Here is a 12618-nt window from a genome sequence, read left to right as displayed (position 1 = left end):
CTGGTATTCTTAAAGAGGGAGTAATCTTGTCAGCCATTTCTCCTGATTTGCGTCGTGTGTTGCAGAGATTTCAGACTGGTAGACCTGACCCTTGCCCACCTGATAGACTGTTTGTTCCTGATAAATGGACCAGCAGAGTTATCTCCGAGGTTCATTCCTCAGTGTTGGCGGGGCATCCTGGGATTTTTGGTACCAGAGATTTGGTGGCTAGGTCCTTTTGGTGGCCTTCCTTGTCGCGGGATGTGCGTTCTTTTGTGCAGTCCTGTGGGATTTGTGCTCGGGCTAAGCCTTGCTGTTCTCGTGCCAGCGGTTTGCTTTTGCCCTTGCCTGTCCCGAAGAGGCCCTGGACACACATTTCCATGAATTTCATTTCAGATCTTCCGGTGTCTCAAGGTATGTCTGTCATCTGGGTGGTGTGTGATCGCTTTTCCAAGATGGTCCTTTTGGTGCCCTTGCCTAAGTTGCCTTCCTCTTCTGATCTGGTTCCCTTGTTCTTTCAGAATGTGGTTCGCTTGCATGGCATTCCTGAAAATATCGTGTCTGACAGAGGATCCCAGTTTGTGTCCAGATTCTGGCGATCTTTTTGTGCTAAGATGGGCATTGATTTGTCGTTTTCATCTGCCTTTCATCCTCAGACTAATGGCCAAACGAAGCGAACCAATCAGACGCTGGAGGCTTATTTGAGATGTTTTGTTTCTGCGGATCAGGATGATTGGGTGACCTTCTTGCCATTGGCTGAGTTTGCCCTCAATAATCGGGCTAGTTCCGCTACTTTGGTTTCGCCATTTTTCTGCAACTCTGGTTTTCATCCTCGTTTTTCCTCGGGTCATGTTGAACCTTCTGACTGTCCTGGGATGGATTCCGTGGTGGATAGGTTGCAGCGGATTTGGAATCATGTGGTGGACAACTTGAAGTTGTCACAGGAGAAGGCTCAGCGTTTTGCCAACCGCCGCCGCGGTGTGGGTCCCCGACTTCATGTTGGGGATTTGGTTTGGTTATCTTCTCGGTATGTCCCTCTGAAGGTTTCCTCTCCTAAGTTTAAGCCTCGCTTTATTGGTCCTTATAAAATTTTGGAAGTCCTTAATCCGGTGTCTTTTCGTTTGGATCTTCCGGTGTCATTTGCCATTCACAATGTGTTCCATAGGTCTTTGTTACGGCGGTACGTTGTGCCTGTGGTTCCTGCTGTTGACCCTCCGGCTCCGGTCTTGGTTGAGGGCGAGTTGGAGTACGTGGTGGAGAAGATCTTGGATTCTCGTCTCTCTAGACGGAGGCTTCAGTATCTGGTCAAATGGAAGGGCTATGGTCAGGAGGATAATTCCTGGGTGGTCGCCTCTGATGTTCATGCGGCCGATTTGGTGCGTGCCTTTCACGCTGCTCATCCTGATCGCCCTGGTGGTCTTGGTGAGGGTTCGGTGACCCCTCCTTAAAGGGGGGGTACTGTTGTGAACTATATTTCTTGGCTCCCTCTTGATATTCTCCCCCCACACCGTTAGTCGGTGTGGGGGTTCTTGGATATTCAGCGTGGATATTTTTGTAGGGTTTTTGCTGACCGTATAAGTCTCCTTCCTATTTTCTGCTATTAATTAGTGGGCCTCTCTTTGCTAAATCTAGTTCATTCTGACGTTTGTCTTTTCTTCTTACCTCACCGTTATTATTTGTTGGGGGCTTGTATTATAACTTTGGGGTCCTTTCTCTTGAGGCAAGTGAGGTCTTATTTTCTCTGAAAGGGTTAGTTAGTTCTCCGGCTGGTGCGAGACGTCTAGAATCAACGTAGGTACGTTCCCCGGCTACTTTTAGTTGTTGTGCTAGGTTCAGGTATACGGTCAGCCAAGTTACCACCTCCCTATGAGCTGGTTTTTGTGTTTACGGACTTAGCTGAACCTCTGAGATCCTCTACCACTAGGATCATAACAGGTGGGTAAGCTAGTCATGTATGTCCATTGGAGTTCATAGCTCTGGTAGGGATTTTTTGAGAGGGGCCATGCACATGTTTCTTTATCTGTAAACTCTCCTATTTCCCAGTCATACATTAGGTGAAATAGGTGCTATGTTTATCGCTTAAGCTATATACATTGTGTATTTATATATTCTTGGTAATCTTTAACAGCTTAACCTTTGAAAGGACCTACATCTAGCTCTTCGGAGCCTTTGAAATTGCTGTTTATTTGGATCCTGTGTTTTGTGCTTAAGCCATATATACTGGGCATCTATATGCCATTGGTAATTTGTAACAGTTTAATCTCTCTCAATGGTCTTATATCTAACTCTCTTGAGCCTTTAAAGTGCTGTTCATATAGATACCATTTTTGCATTCTCAAAGTAGATTTCATCATTTTTTGGGGAGTATTTCAGGTGGTAGGCTTTATTATGAGCCATTTGAGAAATGTGTTCAGGTCACATGTGTGACCGGTTTTAAATGTTTTTATCATGTGTTGTGTAGGTTTCTTGTGTTTAATAAAGATTTGAATTTTTATCTTGATCCATGCTTCAGGTGATCCCCTTTTGTGATCTATTCCTTTTGTTTTCCTTAAAAATCTAAGGATAGTAACACGGGTAGTTGACTCAAAGGAAGTGGAGGCCTTCCGGTCTCGGAGGCCTACTGCTACAGGCAACACACATGAAGGAAACCCAACCAGGAGTCTACACATTTCCAAAAGTTAGTGGCAGACATCATCAAAGTGGCAACAATTTAAATAGAGTACAACTAGTATAATGGGGACTGACAACTCTTCCACTACAGCCAACCCAGTAGATGTAGACCCAACCAGGAGTGTTCACATTTCAAACAATTAGCGGCAGACTCTAACAAAGTTGCATCAATTTCACCACAGTAGAAATAGCATAATGGGGAGTGACGTCTCTTTCACTACAGCCAACCTAACAGATGTACACCTAACCAGGAGTGTACACATTTCCGAAAAATTATTTGGAGACACCAACAAAGTTGATGGTGCATGAGCTAGTCTAAAAAATTTGTCAAAGGACTCGCTGAAATTGCTTCCATTTATACTACTGCTGCGGCTAATGTTTTGGCATTGATGAATTGACGTCCCGGTGGTTTAAGTCTCGATGTGCGATTCACACTGTGTGCCTCACTGCTGCCTTGGAAAAAACCTCTCTTAAGGTTGGGTAAAAGCATGTTTCGATACTCCAGCATCCGTGGGTCCCTTTCCAGAGCAGAAAGTATCTGGCAAAATGTTATCTTAATGTGGATCTAACAGAGTGGCAACCCAATAGTCAGCACTATTTCTAATCATAACTATATGGGGATCATTTATTCAAGAAAATGGAGCGCACTCAGCCAACTAGGTGGTGCAGGCTGTACTTGGGGATACCACAAAGTAGTCCAATAAACAAGAAAACAGCCGCACTCTCTCGGGTTATATCTTGCAAAGGGTGATATATTTATTCACACGTGTTGAAGCATAAGTATATATACACACATAGCAGGATTAGAAACGGAGTAACGTTTTGACCCTATTCTGGGTCTTTCTCAAACTGCAAATGAACACAAACTACAATTAGTGTACTGTACATGAAATGAGGTACGTGACATTAATATTTACAAATGTATATACAATATTTACAATCAATAATCCATAAGTCCCGTTATACAAAAAAGGTTCATGAGGTATAGTAAATGCACTAAAATCCTCTCCTTGGTCTCTCGTGGTTTGGGTAATTTATGGAAAGCCATATTAAACGAGACTAGGACTGGAGACATGCTAATAACATAAGTAGAGTGGTCAACCAAATGATACCTAGTGGTGGACTTGATGTGTGCTGGTATAAATCACCGCCATAAGCACTGACCTGTGTTATTGAAAGTGGACGAAATGAGGTTTGGTCCCTTTAAGGGCTGTGGATAAAGAGAGAGGGAAGGAGAGTCCCTTGTAAGGAGATATGTAATCCATATGACAGAATGGTGATACAGGGTAAGGGGTAACTACCAACCTCCTCCTGGCGTGGTGCTGGGGTATCCTGCTTCTTGCGGTGTGTGTTATGATCTGGTGGTTTAGGAGCAACCTAGGACGTGCTCTGGAGGAGGTGGTACCTGTACTGACAGCAGTTCCTGAGCTTAAAACAACACTAGAAGTAGCCGTGGGATGTTCCTGTCCCTCCCTAGACACCTTGTCACAGCCGGAGGACTAACTACCCCTAAAGATTGAAACAGGAAAGCTATCTTGCCTCAGAGAAAATTCCCAAAGGATAGACAGCCCCCCACAAATATTGACTGTGAGTGGAGAGGGAAATGACATACGCAGAATGAAACCAGGATGTAGCAAAGGAGGCCACGCTAGCTAGTAGATAGAACAGGATAGAATACTGTGCGGTCAGTATTAAAAACTAGAAAAATCCACCACAGAGTTTACAAAAATCTCCACACCTGACTAAAGGTGTGGAGGGTAAATCTGCTTTCCAGAGCTTCCAGCTTAACTGAATAAATCGATACTGATAAGCTGGACAAGGAAAAACATAGAATGTGCTGAACGATTAAGTCCACAATAAGTGGACAGCAAAAGAACAAAGCAAGGACTTATCTTTGCTGAACTGGTCAGAATATCAGGGAAAACCAAGTAGAGATGTGAATCCAACCAGGAACCATTGACAACTGGCACTGGCTGAAGGATAGAGCCAGGCTAAAATAGCCGAGCAGAATAGACAATCAGTGGAAGCAGCTACTGACTGCTAAATCCAAGGAGCAGCCGTTCCACTCAAAACCACCGCAGGGAGCCCAAGAGCAAAACTCACAAAAGTGCCACTTATAACCACCGGAGGGAGCCCAAGAGTGGAATTCACAACAGTACCCCCCCCTTGAGGAGGGGTCACCGAACCCTCACCAGAGCCCCCAGGCCGATCAGGACGAGCCAAGTGAAAAGCACGAACCAAATCGGCGGCATGGACATCGGAGGCAACAACCCAAGAATTATCCTCCGGGCCATAAACCTTCCACTTGATAAGATACTGAAGCCTCCGCCTCGAAAAACGAGAATCCAAAATTTTCTCAACCACATATTCCAACTCCCCCTCAACCAACACCGGGGCAGGAGGATCAACAGAGGGAACAACGGGCACCACATATCTCCGCAACAAAGATCTATGTAAAACATTATGGATGACAAAAGAGGCTGGAAGGGCCAAACGAAAAGATACCGGATTGATAATCTCAGAAATCTCATAAGGACCAATAAACCGAGGCTTGAACTTAGGGGAAGAAACCTTCATAGGAACATGACGAGAAGAAAACCAGACTAAATCCCCCCCCCGAAGCCGGGGACCAACAAACCGACGGCGGTTAGCAAAACGTTGTGCCTTTTCCTGAGACAACGTCAAATTGTCTACCACATGATTCCAAATCTGCTGTAACCTGTCCATCACAGAATCCACACCAGGACAATCAGAAGGCCCAACCTGCCCCGAAGAAAAACGAGGATGAAAACCAAAATTACAAAAGAAAGGCGAAACCAAAGTAGCCGAACTAGCCCGATTATTAAGGGCAAACTCGGCCAACGGCAAGAAAGCCACCCAATCATCCTGGTCAGCAGACACAAAGCATCTCAAGTAGGTGTCCAAGGTCTGATTAGTTCGCTCAGTTTGGCCATTTGTCTGAGGATGAAACGCCGAAGAAAATGACAAATCAATGCCCATCCTAGCACAAAAGGCCCACCAAAACCTAGAAACAAACTGGGAACCTCTGTCAGACACAATATTCTCTGGAATGCCATGCAAACGAACCACATGCTGGAAAAACAATGGAACCAAATCAGAGGAGGAAGGCAATTTAGGCAAAGGTACCAAATGGACCATTTTAGAGAACCGGTCACAAACTACCCAGATAACAGACATCTTCTGGGAAACAGGAAGATCCAAAATAAAATCCATGGAAATATGCGTCCAGGGCCTCTCAGGGACCGGCAAAAGCAAAAGCAACCCACTGGCGCGGGAACAGCAAGGCTTGGCCAGGGCGCAAGTCCCACAGGACTGCACAAAAGAACGCACATCCCGCGACAAGGAAGGCCACCAAAAGGACCTAGCAACCAAATCTCTGGTACCAAAAATCCCAGGATGACCAGCCAACACTGAACAATGAACCTCAGAAATTACCTTACTTGTCCATTTATCAGGAACAAACAGCTTCCCCGCTGGACAGCGGTCAGGTTTATCAGCCTGAAATTCCTGAAGCACCCGCCGTAAATCAGGGGAGATGGCAGAAAGAATCACCCCTTCCTTAAGAATGCCAACCGGCTCAAGGACTCCAGGAGAATCAGGCAAAAAACTCCTAGAGAGGGCATCAGCCTTAACATTCTTAGATCCCGGAAGATACGAGACCACAAAATCAAAACGGGAGAAAAACAGGGACCATGAGCCTGTCTAGGGTTCAGCCGCTTGGCCGACTCGAGGTAAATCAGATTCTTATGATCGGTCAAGACCACAACGCGATGCTTGGCTCCCTCAAGCCAATGTCGCCACTCCTCAAATGCCCACTTCATAGCCAACAACTCCCGATTGCCGACGTCATAATTGCGCTCCGCAGGCAAAAACTTTCTGGAAAAAAAAGCACAAGGTTTCATCAAAGAACCATCAGAATTCCTCTGAGACAAAAAGGGCCCCTGCCCCAATCTCAGAAGCGTCAACCTCAACCTGAAAAGGAAGAGAAACATCCGGCTGACGCAACACAGGGGCAGAAGTAAATCGGCATTTAAGCTCCTGAAAGGCCTCAACAGCCACAGAGGACCAATTCGTCACATCAGCGCCTTTCTTCGTCAAATCGGTCAGGGGCTTAACCACACTGGAAAAGTTGGCAATGAAACGGCGATAAAAATTAGCAAAGCCCAAAAATTTCTGAAGGCTCTTCACAGATGTGGGTTGAATCCAGTCATGAATGGCTTGGACCTTAACAGGATCCATTTCTATAGACGAGGGAGAAAAAAATAAACCCAAAAAAGAGACCTTCTGAACTCCAAATAGGCACTTAGACCCCTTCACAAATAAAGCATTATCACGAAGGATCTGGAATACCATCCTGACCTGCTTCACATGAGACTCCCAATCATCGGAAAAAATCAAAATATCATCCAAATACACAATCATGAATTTATCAAGATAATTGTGGAAAATATCATGCATGAAGGACTGAAATACAGAGGGAGCATTAGAAAGCCCGAAAGGCATCACAAGGTATTCAAAATGGCCCTCGGGCGTATTAAATGCAGTCTTCCATTCGTCACCCTGTTTAATACGAACAAGATTATATGCCCCTGGAAGGTCAATCTTAGTAAACCAACTAGCCCCCTTAATCCGAGCAAACAAATCAGAAAGCAAAGGTAAAGGGTATTGGAATTTGACCGTGATCTTATTAAGAAGGCGATAATCAATACAGGGTCTCAAGGAGCCATCCTTCTTGGCAACAAAAAAGAATCCCGCTCCTAATGGTGACGAAGACGGCCAAATATGCCCCTTCTCCAAAGACTCCTTAACATAACTCCGCATGGCGGCATGCTCTGGCACAGACAGATTGAAAAGTCGGCCCTTAGGGAACTTACAGCCAGGAATCAAGTTAATAGCACAATCACAGTCCCTATGAGGAGGAAGGGAACTGGACTTGGGCACATCAAATACATCCTGGAAATCCGACAAAAACTCAGGAACTTCAGAAGAGGGGAAAGAGGAAATTGACATCAAAGGAACGTCACTATGCACCCCTTGACAACCCCAACTAGTCACAGACATAGATTTCCAATCCAGCACCGGATTATTTACCTGTAACCATGGAAAACCCAGTACAACTGTTATGACCCCAATGGCGAGGGTCTCAGAGGAACGTGGAAGTCTGCAGAATACAAAAATCCAGCTCATAGGGCAGTGGTAACTGGGTTGACCATATATCTACTCCTAACGCCAACACTAGAAGTAGCCGGGGATCATTCCTACGTTGATTCTAGATGACACGCGCCAGCCGGAGAATCTAACTACCCCTAGTAGAGGAAAACAAAAGACCTTTCTTGCCTCCAGAGAAGGGGACCCCAAAGCTGGATAGAAGCCCCCCACAAATAATAATGGTGAGGTAAGAGGAAATGACAAACACAGAAATGAACCAGGTTTAGCACAGAGAGGCCCGCTTACTGATAGCAGAATAAAGAAAGGTAACTTATATGGTCAATAAAAACCCTATCAAAATCCACACTGGAAATTCAAGAACCCCCGAACCGTCTAACGGTCCGGGGGGAGAACACCAGCCCCCTAGAGCTTCCAGCAAAGGTCAGGATATAGATTTGGAACAAGCTGGACAAAAATACAAAACCAAAACAAATAGCAAAAAGCAAAAAGCAGACTTAGCTGATGTAACTGGAAACCAGGATCAGTAGACAAGAGCACAGCAGACTAGCTCTGATAACTACGGTGCCAGGCATTGAACTGAAGGTCCAGGGAGCTTATATAGCAACACCCCTAACTAACGACCCAGGTGCGGATAAAAGGAATGACAGAAAAACCAGAGTCAAAAAACTAGTAACCACTAGAGGGAGCAAAAAGCGAATTCACAACAGTACCCCCCCCTTAGTGAGGGGTCACCGAACCCTCACCACGACCACCAGGGCGATCAGGATGAGCGGCATGAAAGGCACGAACTAAATCGGCCGCATGAACATCAGAGGCGACCACCCAGGAATTATCCTCCTGACCATAGCCCTTCCACTTGACCAGGTACTGAAGCCTCCGCCTGGAGAGGCGAGAATCCAAGATCTTCTCCACCACGTACTCCAACTCGCCCTCAACCAACACCGGAGCAGGAGGCTCAGCAGAAGGAACTACAGGCACAATGTACCGCCGCAACAAGGACCTATGAAATACATTGTGAATAGCAAACGACACAGGAAGATCCAGACGAAAAGATACAGGATTAAGGATTTCCAATATCTTGTAAGGCCCAATAAAACGAGGTTTAAATTTGGGAGAGGAGACCTTCATAGGAACGAAGCGGGAAGAAAGCCATACCAAATCCCCAACGCGTAGTCGGGGACCCACACCGCGGCGGCGGTTGGCAAAGCGCTGAGCCCTCTCCTGTGACAACTTCAAGTTGTCCACCACATGATTCCAGATCCGCTGCAACCTATCCACCACAGAATCCACCCCAGGACAGTCAGAAGGCTCCACATGACCCAAAGAAAAGCGAGGATGGAAACCAGAGTTGCAGAAAAAAGGCGAAACCAAGGTGGCGGAACTAGCCCGATTATTAAGGGCAAACTCAGCCAACGGCAAGAATGTCACCCAATCGTCCTGATCAGCAGAGACAAAACACCTCAAATAAGCCTCCAAAGTCTGATTGGTTCGCTCCGTCTGTCCATTAGTCTGAGGATGGAAAGCAGACGAAAACGACAAATCAATGCCCATCCTACTACAAAAGGATCGCCAGAACCTGGAAACGAACGGGGATCCTCTGTCTGACACAATATTCTCAGGGATGCCGTGCAAACGAACCACGTTCTGGAAAAACACAGGAACCAGATCGGAAGAGGAAGGCAGCTTAGGCAAAGGAACCAAATGGACCATCTTGGAGAAGCGATCACATATCACCCAGATAACGGACATGCCCTGAGATAGCGGAAGATCAGAAATGAAATCCATGGAGATATGTGTCCAAGGTCTCTTCGGGACAGGCAAGGGCAAGAGCAAACCGCTGGCACGAGAACAGCAAGGCTTAGCTCGAGCACAAGTCCCACAGGACTGCACAAATGACCGCACATCCCTTGACAAAGAAGGCCACCAAAAGGACCTGGCCACCAGATCTCTGGTGCCAAAAATTCCCGGGTGACCTGCCAACACCGAGGAATGAACCTCGGAAATGACTCTGCTGGTCCACTTATCCGGGACAAACAGTCTGTCAGGTGGACAAGACTCAGGCCTATCCGCCTGAAATCTCTGCAACACACGTCGCAGATCCGGAGAAATAGCTGACAAGATAACTCCATCTTTAAGAATACCAACAGGATCAGCGACTTCAGGAGCATCAGGCACAAAGCTCCTAGAAAGAGCATCGGCCTTCACATTCTTTGAACCTGGTAAATACGAGACAACAAAATCAAAGCGGGAGAAAAACAATGACCAGCGGGCCTGTCTCGGATTAAGGCGTTTAGCAGACTCGAGATACATCAGATTTTTGTGATCAGTCAAGACCACCACACGATGCTTAGCACCCTCGAGCCAATGACGCCACTCCTCAAATGCCCATTTCATGGCCAACAACTCCCGATTGCCCACATCATAATTTCGCTCGGCAGGCGAAAACTTCCTAGAGAAAAAGGCACAAGGTTTCATAACAGAACAACCAGGGCCTCTCTGCGACAAAACGGCCCCTGCTCCAATCTCTGAAGCATCCACCTCAACCTGAAAGGGAAGTAAGACATCGGGCTGGCACAAAACAGGCGCCGAAGTAAACCGGCGTTTCAACTCCTGGAAAGCCTCCACGGCAGCAGGAGCCCAGTTGGCTACATCGGAGCCCTTCTTGGTCATATCCGTCAAAGGTTTCACAATGCTAGAAAAATTAGCGATAAAACGACGGTAGAAGTTAGCGAAACCCAAGAACTTCTGAAGACTCTTAACTGACGAGGGCTGAGTCCAATCAAGAATAGCTCGGACCTTGACTGGGTCCATCTCCACAGCAGAAGGGGAAAAAATGAACCCCAAAAAGGGAACCTTCTGTACACCAAAGAGACACTTTGAGCCCTTGACAAACAAAGAATTTTCACGCAAAATTTTAAAGACCAACCTGACCTGCTCCACATGCGAATCCCAATTATCAGAAAAAACCAAAATATCATCCAGATAAACAATCAAAAATTTATCCAGATACTTCCGGAAGATGTCATGCATAAAGGACTGAAAAACTGAAGGCGCATTGGAGAGCCCAAAAGGCATCACCAAGTACTCAAAATGACCTTCGGGCGTATTGAATGCGGTTTTCCATTCATCACCTTGCTTAATGCGCACAAGGTTGTACGCACCACGAAGGTCTATCTTGGTGAACCACTTGGCACCCTTAATCCGGGCAAACAAGTCAGACAACAGCGGTAAAGGATACTGAAATTTGACAGTGATCTTATTTAAAAGCCGATAATCAATACAAGGCCTTAAAGATCCGTCCTTTTTTGCCACAAAAAAGAATCCCGCACCAAGAGGGGAAGAAGACGGACGAATATGTCCTTTCTCCAGAGACTCCTTGATATATGAACGCATAGCGGTATGTTCAGGTACCGACAGATTAAACAGTCTTCCCTTAGGAAATTTACTGCCTGGGATCTTCCTTATAATCCCTCTTCTGCAATGCATTAAACACTTAATACTGGCCTGGCAAACTGTTATGACCCCAATGGCGAGGGTCTCAGAGGAACGTGGAAGTCTGCAGAATACAAAAATCCAGCTCATAGGGCAGTGGTAACTGGGTTGACCATATATCTACTCCTAACGCCAACACTAGAAGTAGCCGGGGATCATTCCTACGTTGATTCTAGATGACACGCGCCAGCCGGAGAATCTAACTACCCCTAGTAGAGGAAAACAAAAGACCTTTCTTGCCTCCAGAGAAGGGGACCCCAAAGCTGGATAGAAGCCCCCCACAAATAATAACGGTGAGGTAAGAGGAAATGACAAACACAGAAATGAACCAGGTTTAGCACAGAGAGGCCCGCTTACTGATAGCAGAATAAAGAAAGGTAACTTATATGGTCAATAAAAACCCTATCAAAATCCACACTGGAAATTCAAGAACCCCCGAACCGTCTAACGGTCCGGGGGGAGAACACCAGCCCCCTAGAGCTTCCAGCAAAGGTCAGGATATAGATTTGGAACAAGCTGGACAAAAATACAAAACCAAAACAAATAGCAAAAAGCAAAAAGCAGACTTAGCTGATATAACTGGAAACCAGGATCAGTAGACAAGAGCACAGCAGACTAGCTCTGATAACTACGGTGCCAGGCATTGAACTGAAGGTCCAGGGAGCTTATATAGCAACACCCCTAACTAACGACCCAGGTGCGGATAAAAGGAATGACAGAAAAACCAGAGTCAAAAAACTAGTAACCACTAGAGGGAGCAAAAAGCGAATTCACAACATACAACAACATCATGCAAATTATGCAACACCAGAAAACGGCAATCTTCCTGATGTGCTGGAGCCATGCACATGGTCAGCTGAGTCCAATACTGAGGTTCATCCTTGGCCAACGGTGTAGCATCAATGCCCCTCAAAAGTATAGGGCTCTGCAAAGGCTGCAAGGAAAAACCACAGCACCTGGCGAATTCCAAGTCCATTAAGTTCAGGGCAGCGCCTGAATCCACAAATGCCATGACAGAAAAGGACAATAATGAGCAAATCAGGGTCACGGATAAGAGAAATTTAGGCTGTACAGTACTGATGGTAACAGACCTAGCGACCCTCTAAGTACGCTCAGGGCAATCAGAAATAACATGAGCAGAATCACCACAGTAAAAACACAGCCTATTCTGATGTCTGAATTCCTGCCGTTCTGCTCTAGTCAAAATCCTATCACATTGCATAGGCTCAGGACTCTGCTCTGCTCAGAGGACACTGCCATATGGTGCACAACTTTGCGCTCGCGCAG

Source organism: Ranitomeya variabilis, chromosome 3, assembly GCF_051348905.1.
Source record: "Ranitomeya variabilis isolate aRanVar5 chromosome 3, aRanVar5.hap1, whole genome shotgun sequence".
NCBI lineage: Eukaryota > Metazoa > Chordata > Amphibia > Anura > Dendrobatidae > Ranitomeya > Ranitomeya variabilis.
This window is presented reverse-complemented; position numbering follows the sequence as displayed.